A 13,534-nucleotide genomic window follows, 5' to 3' on the forward strand; every position below is an offset into this window, starting at 1 on the left:
GTGCAAAGTTAGAAGTTTAGACTGTTTCAGAGATCCTTGTCATGGTAAGAAAGATGTCCGCCCCTTCCCCCACCTGAAAAGAATAGCAGACAAGTGACAAAAGGAGGCTCCCTGGAGGTAACATGGGAGCAACGAGTAGGGGGACTAAAGGCTGCACACACGAAGAGAGAGAAAGGGGTTGGCATGGACACAGGAGATGCGGCCAAACACCCTGCATTCACAGAAGAGATGCGTGATTAGGTTGGAATCACTTTCGCCTCTTCCCCAGGGTATGCAAGTAGGAATAGGTCAGGCTGAGGCAAAAGGAATGACATCCTGATGAGGCTCAGCTTTCCCAGGGGCCTACAAAGGGCGGCAACACAGCTAGAGCCAGAATATTCTCACTGGCCCCTTTATATGAAATCTTGAATATCTACATTTACAGATTAAAATGTTTTCCAGTACACCAGAGAGAGAAAAGTCTTCTGAAGGTAGTGGAAATGACTTTAGTTCTCTAGTGGTTAAGAGTCTAAGGGCTTGAAGTGAGGAAAGTTGGTTTCAATCCTCTGCTACTTAACAGATAGATTTATGGGAAAGTATTTAAATTACTCTAAGTTTTCATTTCCACATGTTAAAAAAAATTGATAATGCATACACCACTGAGCTCTTCTAAAGATTATATTACACATGTGAATTGTGTAACACATGTAGTATCTGGCAAATAATTATTAACAAAATTTTTATTCAGTGAGGACTGTTACCCATTTTCATAACGTTTTCTGGTCACTTACACCAAACCCTGCCTCATCTTACGTCATTACTTTCTGTCTGGTCCTTGACATTGCACACTCTGTTTCAGCTTTGACCTGCTTCCCCAGATACTGTGTTATCTCCCTGCTTCAAAACTTCATGCTTCTGTTCTTTAAAAGGTATACTTACAATGGTTTGTAAATTCAGTACCAACAATGTGCAAATATTTCAAATCATAAAAAGAATACATGACTTCTAGGAAATACTGTTCTTGTTCTTGAACTCTGAAGGCACTCTTCATCTTTTATAACATTGACCCTGAGCCCATTCATGTCAAGTGAACAAGATATTATTTTATACTGTCTTCCTGGGAGGTTAAAATGACTCACCAAAAGTCACTCAGTGATCTCAGATGAGGAATCCAATGAATCAATCTAGAAATCTTGATCTAAAATCTGCCAGGGTCTCCATTTACTGAGAAAAAGTCAGCCTAGAGAGGATGACCCCCAGGAAATTTTATATTCTGTTATTAGTTTTTACCACATGCTTAAAATGTTTTCTGGATTTGGACTTGCCCTCTGATTACCCACAGGATACAGGGAGAAAGCTGTGTCAGTTCCCTTCTCAACAGCTAAAGCAGTCCTTGTCACCAAAACTATCATATGTTAGATCACATGTCAGTGTCTGTGACATAGTCAGGCCTTGGCTTCCCAGGATCTACTCATTACAAGTGAGTTTATGTGCCTTGAAGCATATGGCCTTGATATATGATCCCAGAGCAAAAGAGCAAGGTATTTCAAGCTGGCCACAATTTTATTGACTCTCACAGGCTTTCTTTGTAGTCATTCCAATAAACTAGACAAGAAATTTCTGATGCTCCAAGCTATCCAGTCTGCAGGACTCCATTTCATGATTCAGAGTCCAACTAAACAACTCAAGAGTGCTTTTGTGTGACACTGTGACCACAGGAATAAATAATTGCTTAGTAATTCTCTTTGAGGCAGAAAATTCTAAACATGGAGGAACCATTTCCCCTTAATGGGAGCCAGAAATCCTGTAAGTGCTTGAAATGGCATTCACAAGTCTGAATGGTAAACAGATAAAAACAGGAGCGCACCAGTTGCACAAATGACTTGCTTGTCACAAACTTGTCATTGCAGTAATCTAACATTTCTTTCACAGAGCCCGATGGAAAGGATGGAACAAACAGGCCCTGCTGACGTTTTGGCTCTGCTAAGCCTTCCTCGGAGCTAAAGCATCTGCAGCATCTTCCTGTTCTAGACCCTTTATCTGCTGAAGTTAGCTGATACTGTGCATGTCAAAGAAATGTTTGACTATTGCATTAACAAGTTGATGACAAGCAAGTTATTCCTGCAACTGAAATACTGCTGCTTTTAGCAGGCTGCCATCTTGACCTTCATCTTATTCTACAGAAGAACCCTAACAGAGCGGAGCAGTAGGGAGATACCAGTGTTGTTGCCCCAGGCTGGACAGATAAACAAGGACCACCTGTTCAGAACTTAGGTGCAGAAGTATAGGGGACACACCAGGCAGTTCCGTCAGGGTTATGGGTAGGATTTCCTGGGAAACTGTAAATGTTGCAAATACGTTGTCCCAAGGAGTCTCTTGCTGGGATAAAGGGAGATGCACAGAGATTTCATTTCCTACTGCACCTCTTCCGTTCCCCACATACGTGGGCACACGCAGACCTGTATATACTTCATAAAATATTAATAGCTGGTAAAGTTAATGAAAAGTGTATGCCAGCTTCAAACATAGTTTTTGCCAGTTCTTGGAGTTCCCCTATTAGTGGCCTCTCCTAACCTCCTCCCCATTCAGAATAGCATCTGGAACTATCTAAACCTAGTCAGAGCCATGCTCTTATCCCTGAAAAGTGAGGAATGTCCGTTGGCCTCCTTGCAGACACTTTCATTAGCCCTCTCTAACACACTCCCCGTTGATCTCCAACCTCAGCTGCCAGCAGGGAGTGCTCACACACTGTGCAACTTCCAACTCCTGCCTTACTGTTTGTGTAGCCCTCCTCCCGTGGGGGACCCACCCTTGAGCTTCCTTGAGTGTGCAGTGTGGTGGGTCTCAGGCTTATCAGCACACAGAGCTGAGCGGTCGCCTGTAACTGGAGACTTGCCTGTTGCATTCTGCCTCTGCTGGTGCCTTGGGCATACCAGCCCTTGAACAACGGAGCATTGGCCCTAAGACTTTAGCCTTTTCATAAAGCTGAGCTTCTCTTATTCATCAAGGTGTCAGGTGCCCTGGATTCCGTTTAGACCCTTGGTTAAAGGTGCAATGATACTGTCTTGTCTGGTTTAACTATCGATGAGAAAAACTCGCATTCTCAGACTTATTTTCTGGCTGTTGCCTCAGGTGCTTTCATTTTTAACCATCTTGTGTAAAAATGGTTATCGTCGTTCAGCCACAGGAGCCCATATTTCTTGCCAAAGTAGTGATGGGGCTTACCTTTCTTTTAGATTTGGCAAATTGACCACAGTACTGTCTCCCAGATGAAATGTTCTACTCCCATCCCAAATATCTCATGCTGCAATCGATACCTCAGCTTTGTTACCTCAGAAGACAGGTGGGAAGGGTGTGAGGCAGGGTCCTACGTTTTACACAGGGAAGGATCTGTCCCCAGAAAAGGAGGAGGAAGTAGTTTGAGGTTGGGGCACTTACATTTTCTGAAAAAGAACACCTGTAAACAAACTATTTGAATTTTAAATGGAATTTTAGTGACTTTTTCTTTGTTTTTTAAAGTTCCTTAATAGGATTTCTGTAATGATTTTGTGTTTTCTTTTTTAATAGAACTTAAATGGCAAAGAAATAGTATGCTGCTTTTGATTCAGGAAAAAAATAAAAATCTTTTTTTATGGGAATTCTCTTTTTAAATACACATTAGGGAATAGATAATGGTACCAACAATAAAAAACGTACCCTCTTCCTATTCAGAGTGATAGCTGATTAGTGTATGTGTATGTGTTTTTAATATATATTTACTTACTTATTTGATTATTTGTCTATTTATTTTAAGAAAGAAAGCAAGAAATAAAAGAAAAATTCTTTTGCTGGAGTAATCTCATTAAATGCATAGGATTTTAGGGCTGGAAATGAACTTGATGATAGTGACTTTGTGTCATACTCATGCTTGAGAGGTGGATACTGAGACCAAAAGATGTTTAATAACATGAATGAAGATACCCAAAAAGATTGTGGCAGATCAAGGCCTAAAACTTTCTTCTAAACAAACACTCTCATTTGAATAACTTACATTGATGTACTTAAGTCTAATAGGGCATTCATTTTTGGAATAACTGGGGTCGCATACTGGCAAAGCCAGTTTAGGGACTTACGTTTGAATAGTTTGGAGATATTTCTTCCTAAGCTGTATTTAATCTGAGTCATGGAAGGAACCATTGCAATTTCAATGAATTTTTTTCTCTTACAAGGTTTCAAGGAAACACTTTCTCCATTCCCATTTTGGCACCTGAAAACATATTTTTAAACGGGTCTGTTCCTTTAATAAATATTCGTTTAAGTAGATCATATGCTAACATTCTTAGAGACAAAAAATCTTTTATCAGATTAAAAGAAATCTGTTTTTTATTCCCATTTTTAGCCATGTTTGAGTTGGTCCTTGTCAGTTTCCCCAACAAAATACTGATTAAGACATCAAGGTTTTTGTTTGTTTTGGTTCTTTTAATTTAGCACAAGGGGAAAATTAAAAAAAAATGCATTTACCTTTTTGCAGCTATGATAATTATATACTCTATTTTTCATTTATGCAAAACTTTATTTTTGAGGGTTTTCTTTTTGTTTCATTTCTCTGTTTTTGCATTTTCCAAACATCTGTACCGTGGCTGGTGGCGAGTGTAGCAGTGACTGGCACTTTTCCTCCACGCTTTGAGAGAAAGAGAATTGGCTGGAATAAAACCTTGCTTTCCATATGGTCGACTTGAAACAGCATTGAAAAGGTATCGTCTCTTTTTCTTTTCTGAAACCAGAGGTGAAACGCACGAGCAAATAGCAATGTTGATGCCAAACCACCTGCTGATTTATATCAGAAAAGTCCTTGGCAAGGCATCCTCCACCTTGTCCCCCACTTGGCGAGGCATCCCCCACTTTGTTGAAAACCTAAATAGATGATCTTTGTGCACTGGTAGTGCCACATCAACAATATATGCTGCCAGTCACTCACTTAAGAAAGCCTAGGTTCTACACATAGTCAAGAAATGAAAGGTTTGCTTTTGGTTTGACAAAATGAGCACTTTGTAAGTATGTTTAAACGGCTGTGAACCGCTTGCTGATTCCTGGAGTATTGGGGTTGGGTCTATTGTCAGGGACAGTGAAAAGAATGTGACACTAGTGCCTTCTTTCACCTTGATTAATTCTAGTTAGGAAAAGCAGTAGTCTTCGCCTTATCAATTATTTTAAAGTAATATATTTCTAGCACATAAAAATATAAAGAATAACGTGAGCATACAAGAATCCCGCACCCAAATTGAACAAACCTTAACTAATTTGGCACACTCATTTTCAAAACTGTTTTTTGTCTTTTATTATTCTAAGTTACATACGATGATGTACATAAATTAAGTGGATAGCTTGATGAGTTTTTATGTGAGTGTGTTTCCATGAGGCAACACCCAATCCAAGATACAAAACATTCACAATACCTAGGAAGAGTCCTTGTGCCCTCCCGTGTGTGATATTCTCCAAAGCCTTAACATGAGGTTGAAAACAAGCAAAACTATTCTGACCTCTATCACTACAAATTAGTTTTACACAAGCCAAAGCCATAGTGTGGCTTATATAAAATGTATTCTACTGTAGATATCACTAGAATGCATTTATTGAATCTCTCGTTGTTGAACGTTATTTCTAGTATTTCCCAATCACAACAAATACTGCAGTTAACATTTTTATACATATTTTTACACAGAGGAAGAATTGCTTAACTGTAAGAAACATGCATTTTCACTTTCACTAGGAATGTAAAATCTCTTTCCAAAATGGTAGTGGTGGCAATTCATATTCTCATTAACTACCCATGAGAACTTCTCCACATTCTTCACAACATTTGGAATGGCTAGGCTTTTAAAATTTTTGTCAGTTTGTTAGGTATTAAATAATGCCTCATTTAAAAAAATTAATTTATAAACCATCAGGACTCTCTCATGTGTGTTGCCTGTTTGGGTCTTTCCCCATCTTACTATTAGGTTATTTGTTTTGCTACTGTTATTTGGACCGGTTTGGGTTTTGGTTTTGGTTGTTGTCGTATTCTGGATTGTTGTTGTAGTATTCTGGATTATCATCCTTTGGGTAATAGAGATTGCAAATATATTTTTCTAATGTGTAATTTCTTTTTTAACCGTATCTGTAGTAGCTTATTTTTTTAAAGTTTCTCATTTTAATGCAGTTAAGTTTGTTGTTATTTTCCTTTATAGTTTGTGCTGGGACGCCTGACTGACTTAGTCAGTTAGAGCATGCAACTCTTGATCTCAGGGTAGTGAGTTCAAGCCCCATGCTGGCCGTGGAGCCTACTTTAAAAACATGTACATGTATGTTATATATATATATATATATATATATATATATATATATGTATGTGTGTGTGTATATATACATATACACACACATATATGTGTATATATATATGTGTGTGTGTATATGTGTGTGTGTGTGTGTGTGTGTATATATATATAGTTTGTGTTTTTATGTCGTTTAAGAAATACCTCAATATGAAAACCTTCCTTGATTTTCTTCTAACAGTTTCAAAGTTTTGCCTTTTACATTTAGATCTGTAAACTTGGCATTTATTTTTGTATGTGGTATTTTAAATGCACCCCATTTTCTTTTTTCCATAGATGACCCAATTATCCCAGCACCATTTAACAAGTTGGGTATCCTTACCCACTAATTTCTAATGCCATCTTTTGCGTACAGTAAAACTATTCTTAGGATCTTTATTTCAACCATTTGTTTCTCTATTCCTGTGTTAACACTATAATGATCATAATTAATTATAATTAATTATCATAGCTTTATAATATTCTTGTTAACTGGTAAGACAAATCTCTACATTGTTCTTTCAAGTTCTCTTGGCTCCTTCTGGGCTTTTATTATTCAATATAAATTTTAGGGTTAGTTGGTCAAGTTTTGCAAAAGCCTTGCTGAATTTTATTTGGAGTGACATTAACTTTAGAGAATAACCTGGGGAAGAATTGACATTGTGATAACATTATGTCTTTCTACCCATTAACAGACTATATTCCTCTACTAAATCAGATCTTTATTCTTGTTCTTTATTCATTTTTTATAAGTTTTACCATAAAGGTCTTGCTAGAACCTATTTTGTTAGATTTCTTCTCATATTACTTGGATCTTTGAGCTCTTATGTAGAGTCTGCTTTCCATTTCATTGTTTATTGGTCATCATTACTATATATTCAGAAACTTTGCTTAACTCTGTTATTAGTTTTAATGACTAAACTGAAAATTCTCTCAGATTTTCTACATAGGTATGTGTATCATCAGTAAATAATGACAGCTTTTCTCTTCAATTCTAATTCATAAGTGTTCAATTTCTTTTTCCTGTCATATTGCAGCACTAAGACTTTTATATAATGTTGAATAAAAGCAACGATATTAGGAATATCTGTTATGTGATATTTGCCTAGGATTTTGATAAATTGGAATTTTTGTGTTAAGGAAGTTGCCACCATCTATTTATAGTTTGCAATGCATTTTTAATCAGAAATACTAGTTGAATTTTATCTAATGTATTTTCTGCATCGATATGATAAAATTTCCCATTAATATGTTAATATTTTATATGATATTAATGTATTTCCTGATATTAAACATTTCTTACATTCCTGGAATAAAACTTTACTTGGTCCTGGTATGTTTTTTTAATCCACAGTTGAGTTTAATTTGCTGATATTTTATGTAATATGTTTGCACAGGGAGATTAGTCTTCAATTTTTCTTTCTTCAACTGTTATTGTGAAGTTTTGGTGTTATAGTGGTACTAGCCTCATAAAGTAAGTTGAGCAACATTCATTTTTTTCTTTTTCTTTTTTTTCTATTTCTGAAATAGCTTTCATATAAATTGGGAGTACCTATTCTGAAAATTTGGTTAAACTTGCCTGTAAAATCATCTGGACCTGGTATTTTCTGTCCATAGTGAGTAGGTAGAGTAGGGTGGACTTCTGATTATCAGTTCATTTTCTTCCATGGTTATTGGTTTATTCAAGTGTTCTATTTCATCTTAATTAGGAAGTAAGTTTGTTTTTTGGTTTTTTTAAAGAAAAATATACAATTAATCCTTAATCAGGGCACCTGGGTGGCTCAGTTGGTTAAGCATCCAACTTTGGCTCAGGTCATGATCTCACAGTTAGTGGGTTTGAGCCCCATGTCAGGCTCTGTGCTGACATCTCAGAGCCTGGAGCCTGCTTGGGATTCTGTGTCTCCCTCTCTCTCTGCCGCTCCCCTGCTCACTCTCTCTCTCTCTCTCTCTCAAAAATAAACATTAAAAGAATTTTTTAATTTAAAAAAACCCAGTTAATCCACACTTTCCAATTTATTTGTATAAAACTGTTCATAATAGTCTTAGATTTTTAATTTTATATTTAATTATGTCCCCTTCTTATGCCTAATATTATTTATCTGAGCCTTTTTTGTTATCATTGTTAGACAATTTTCTGTTTCACTTACTTTTGTTAAAAACTGTCTTTTTATTTTATCTTCTTTATTGTCTCTTATATTCTATATCATTACTTTATGCTTTTATCAATATTATTTTCTTCAGTCTACTTAAAATTAGATCATTTTTCTTTTTCTAGACTCCTGAGTTAAATTATTACTCATTTAATTTCAATGCTTTTTATTATTTTAAAGTTAACTTTAGTCTCTAAACTTTTTTCTAAGTTTTTCATTAGCCACATAGCTTCTTTTGGTATGTAGTTTTGTTCAATTTTAAATATTTAGTAATGTCTGTTTTGATTTATATTTAACTTAGAAGTATATGTCTTTACTTTCTAAATATAAATTTACTCTATTTTTATTACTAATTCTGAATTTAATTGCCTGTAATGAGACGATGTGTTTTATATGGATTTAATTAAAAATTTTTTTTAATTTTTGTGACCTAGGACATGTTATCTATTTATTCAGTGCTCATATTAAAATTTTTATATGTATACCTAACTATATATTTTTCTAATAAAAGATAAAGTCCACTTTTTAGTATTTCTGACTTTCTCCCTAATGTAAAAAAAGGTCCCTAGCATGTAGCATGTTTTATCTACTTACTAATTATCAATCTGTTATTATAAGTACTGAATGGAGTTTTAGTTTTACCTATTTGTTTTAAATATATGCAGAAGTGGTTATCATTGATTTTTATAGTTAATGCCTAATTGTATTTTCTCGTATATTTTAATTATTACTGTGTCCACCATTATTCTTGGATGATATGGCTTCCTTTCGGGTGCACTTTTCTTGTTGAATTACATTTTTTAGTAATTCGTTAGGGAGGGCCCTGGGGAGTATACTCTTTTTATATATCTAAAAATGTCTTTATTTTATCTTTTGTCTTAAACAGCAGTTTATCTGGGTATTTCTGTTCAGCATTAGAGGATATTACTCAATTAATCTTACACAATTGTTCTTCAACTATCATTACTTAAGAGAAATCTGATACCAATCTAGTTTTCATCTCTTTGTAGTTAGTCTACCTTTTCCCTTTGGTGACTTAAAAAATTTTTTCTATATCCTTGATGTCTTATAGTTTCTCTGAAATGTGTCTAGATGTGGATTTATTTTGAATTATCAGTCATGAACTCAGGGTATACTTTCTAATCTCAGGACTCTAATGCTAGAAAATTCTCAGTTATTATCTTTTCCTTTATTATTTCTTTGTTATTACCCCCATTTTCTTCTGGGATTTTGTAAGATGTATATTGGTGTTTCCTAGTCAATTTACATATTTCAATTGCTCTTTCATTTTCTGAAAAATATATTTTACTTTCCGTGATTTTTTTTCGAGTGAATTCCTTAATATTACCTTCCAAGTCACTAATGCTCTTCTTGAAATTGCCCAATCTTAAATTATCCTATCTATTGCATTTGTAATGTCAATGAACATATTTTTCATTTTTAAGATTTCTGATTGGTTCTTTATTCACCTATTCTTATCTTACTGCTCTATGTTTTTATTTAATAATTTCTTGTTCTCTTATAAGTATGATTTCTTATCTCTGAGCATCACAAGCATACTCATGTTGAGGTCATTGTCCGACAATTCTATAAAATCAAATTCACCTGTAGTGAATGTTCCAATTATTAATTTTATTCATTGTTTTTCTTATCATTAGATTTCTTGCTATGTTTTAGAATTTTATTTTGTAAGTTGATGTTGGTCATAAGGCTTTTTTTTACTTGCCTCTTGGTCCTCTTTCTTCCTCTTTTTTTTCTTTGTTCATGCATCCCTGGCTAGTGGTTTTTCAGTTGCCTCTTATTGGGATTTCTGGGTTCCTAATCTCAATCCAAATCTTGTACCAGTAGCTTTCAGCTTTATCTCTTTAAGGCTATTTGATCATGAGGCTGTGTCTTTATCCTTCTACTTCTCAGTGCCTAAAGCGCTATATAGGTTGTTGCCCAATGTAGCAGTTAGCCAAATTTTTTGCAGCCTCTTGCTGAAGTAGTGAGCCAGGCTCAGGTCCACCATTTTATATGGAGCCTTTTGGCCTCATTTACTCCAAAAAGCCGCTAGACTCCCAGCCATGTCTGTGTGCTTCTGAGTCCACATTTGAGCAGGCTTATAGCTTCAGCCCCATTTGCTTCTTTTAGTTTCTTTGTAAAAACGATCCTTTTTAAAATTCAACTCTGCCTCTTCGATTTTCTCATTTTATACCATATCAATTTTTTTAGTTAACAGTATATCTCAGGTGGTACTCCTTTGATTTCACCTCTCTTTTATTTAGATATATCATTTTAAAACAAATATTATAAATAACAGTTGTTATTATTGAATGTCTAGTTGTGCTAGACGCTAAACTTTATAGATACTATCTTACTCAGTCCTCTCTATAATCAGTTCTTTTTATTCCCACTTTATAAACTAGGAAATTGAGGCAGATAGGCTAAATTCCCCCTTAGGAAAGAGGTTATAATAGTAAATGGCAAAAGTAAGATTTGAACTCAGGTTTTTCCACTACCAAAATTAGTGCTCTTAAAGTACTACCCTCTGGTTAGATTTTGTGTTTAAAACAAAAAACAAAAAAACCTATGCTATAGTGTTTATTTTACTAAATTAAATAAACTAACTGTTGTTTATTGTAAAAATATACCTGCTCCTAAACCTCAGAAATCTTATTTTATATTGTCTGGGTTTTTTTTAATGTAACCTTGATCATGTCTCTATCCCTCTCTCTCTCTTTTTCTCTCCCTCTCTCTTTCCTTTCTCTTTTGATATATGATTGTTCTATTTGTTATTAATCTAGCAATTTAGAAGTTATAAAGCATAGTTTATTCTTATAATAACAATTACTATTATTTTTTAAAAATCCAGCCCTATTTTCTTTAATTATCATCATTAATGAAATTGTATGCTGTATGAAATGAGAAACTTAGGATGCTGTTTCTTTATTTCTCCTCCTATTCAGTTTCCCATTTTTTGTTATAATATATTATGTCAGTTACAGATTATTATTAGTTTTATGATACAGCTGTAGAGGGGATAATTGCAAAAAGTTAAATCATTTATTTGGGTAGTAGAGAGCTTCTAACACAAAGTAGGTACTTAATAAATAGGTGTTGAGTATGAAACGAATGGACCTGTTTTGTGTACAATACATACAGAGAAAGAAAACATATCTGAAATGTCTTTAGAATCTACTTCTACTGCTACCTTAGATTTTATAAACTGTTGGGCCACCATATGACTTAGTAAATACTCTTTCTTTTACTTCTTTTATTAGGCAGACACCTGCTTTGTGAACCAACCCTTTGCAATCAATGAGCCTCTATCAAAGTTAGTTTCACTCACAGCTAATTCCACCTTTGCCCCTTCTTATCCTGCCTTACCCCTACATATAATAAATATATCTGGCAACTCCCATTCTCACTCAGCGACTACTGTTAAGTTTTCATTTGGCAAATAATGTGTGATTCTTGAATATGAAATAGTGACTAAATATCAATAATTAAATCATATTCAATTGTTATTGGTCCATGTTCTTCCACAGTAATTCATGTTGTTTACTCTTTAAATGCAGGCATTTTGCAGTAGTTCTTTTGTTTTACTTTTTAAGGATAGTTCTTAAAATCCCCAGTCATAGTCAAAGGAAATTCTTTATAGAAGTTGCTAGGAAATTGGATTTTCCTCTGAACACCACATCTAGTGTACCAAGAAATTTAATGATGATCTGTAACATGGTTAAAAATATATGATGCTTCTATTGTAGCAAAGCAGATTAAATGAAACAATGTAGATTAACAAGAAAAACGCAAACTAGTATAAACTGGATCATTTGCTGATGTGCAAATTTTATGGAAATTTTAATGGCATATCTGATCGATTTATAAGAAGTGCATATTTGTGTTTATAAGAACACTCAAGCCTCCTATGTGGCATGATTTTAATAGTATTTTGTATGTAAGAACAGATTGAAATTAAACTGTCTTCTTAGCTGTTTCTATTCTTTACATTGTAGAAATGATTTTTATTATTCTCTATTTAAAAGTCACTGTAACTGGGAATCAGGAGACTTGGTTTTGGGTCCCAGTTCTGTCATTTAACAGGTTCTCTTCTCTTGGGTAATTTATTGAATGATTTGAGTCAGTTTTTTTTTATTTATAAAGAGTTGCATCTTTTTTATATTTATAATATACCTTATATTATATTAATATGTTTTATATTATAAATATAAAGAAGGAATCAGAATAGAAGAAATCTAGAATACAGACAGGCAGTATATAGTGATAATATCAGAGATGGAATGGAAGCAAAGATATGAAGATACTGAGATATTTATTTGTTTAAAAAATCTAAAAAGATTATGAAAAGAAAAAAATTATGAAAGAGGACATGCAAATGTCTACTGAACATATGAAAAAGTATTATAACATACTAGCACTTATTGGCATGACTTATAAAAATAATAATTCTCAATGCTAGTAAGAGTGCAGTTAAACTGGCATTCGTATAGTGATGGTGGGGGTATTGTATTGACACTAAATTCTACAAAGTAAAATGGCAATATATCATCAATAACCTTTCTTTAAAAAAATGTATCTTTTTGACTCAATAATTTTACTTCTAGGAATCTATCTATTGGGAGTAGAAACTCAGACCAAGATTTATGTACAAAGATGTTCATCACAGTGTCATTTACAAAAGTGGAAAAGGGGGAAAAAATCCTAATAAATCCTAAAAAAAAAATCTAAAAAATATTTAATTGGAGAAATTATTAAACAAATTATGGAACATCCATAGTTACCTTTGCACATAACAAGTATTATTTACATAGTTATTAAAGATATTTTAAAGAACTTTTTTACTAGGAAATGTTCATGAAATAATGTAACTAAAAATGCATAATCCAAAAGAAATTTGTATACCTAACATGATCCTAAATTATAAAAATGAAAATATTTGGTTATAATCAAAGGAAATACATTAAAATGTGAACCACATTTGTATGGTGAAATTAAGTGATTTTTTTCTTCTTTTTCTTAAACTTTCTAAATGTTCTAAAAATATGCTAATAATTATAAAAAATAAAATTTTTA

At 33.8% G+C, this 13,534-nt stretch overlaps 1 protein-coding gene across 27 annotated transcripts in view; it reads left to right on the top strand.

The window, feature by feature from the left end:
• The window catches only part of ZBTB20 (zinc finger and BTB domain containing 20), a 767,438-nt gene that overhangs the window by 528,577 nt on the left and 225,327 nt on the right, over positions 1-13,534 (top strand). For 21 of the 27 annotated variants that reach the window (XM_047874794.1, XM_047874786.1, XM_047874793.1 and 18 more), the window contains one exon: positions 4,615-4,712. The exons of the other annotated variants lie outside the window; for them this stretch is intronic. The gene's annotated coding sequence lies outside the window, so the exon portion shown is untranslated. The remainder of the gene's footprint in view (positions 1-4,614; positions 4,713-13,534) is intronic. 27 annotated transcript variants of the gene reach the window in all.

Source organism: Prionailurus viverrinus, chromosome C2 (genome assembly GCF_022837055.1).
Source record: "Prionailurus viverrinus isolate Anna chromosome C2, UM_Priviv_1.0, whole genome shotgun sequence".
NCBI lineage: Eukaryota > Metazoa > Chordata > Mammalia > Carnivora > Felidae > Prionailurus > Prionailurus viverrinus.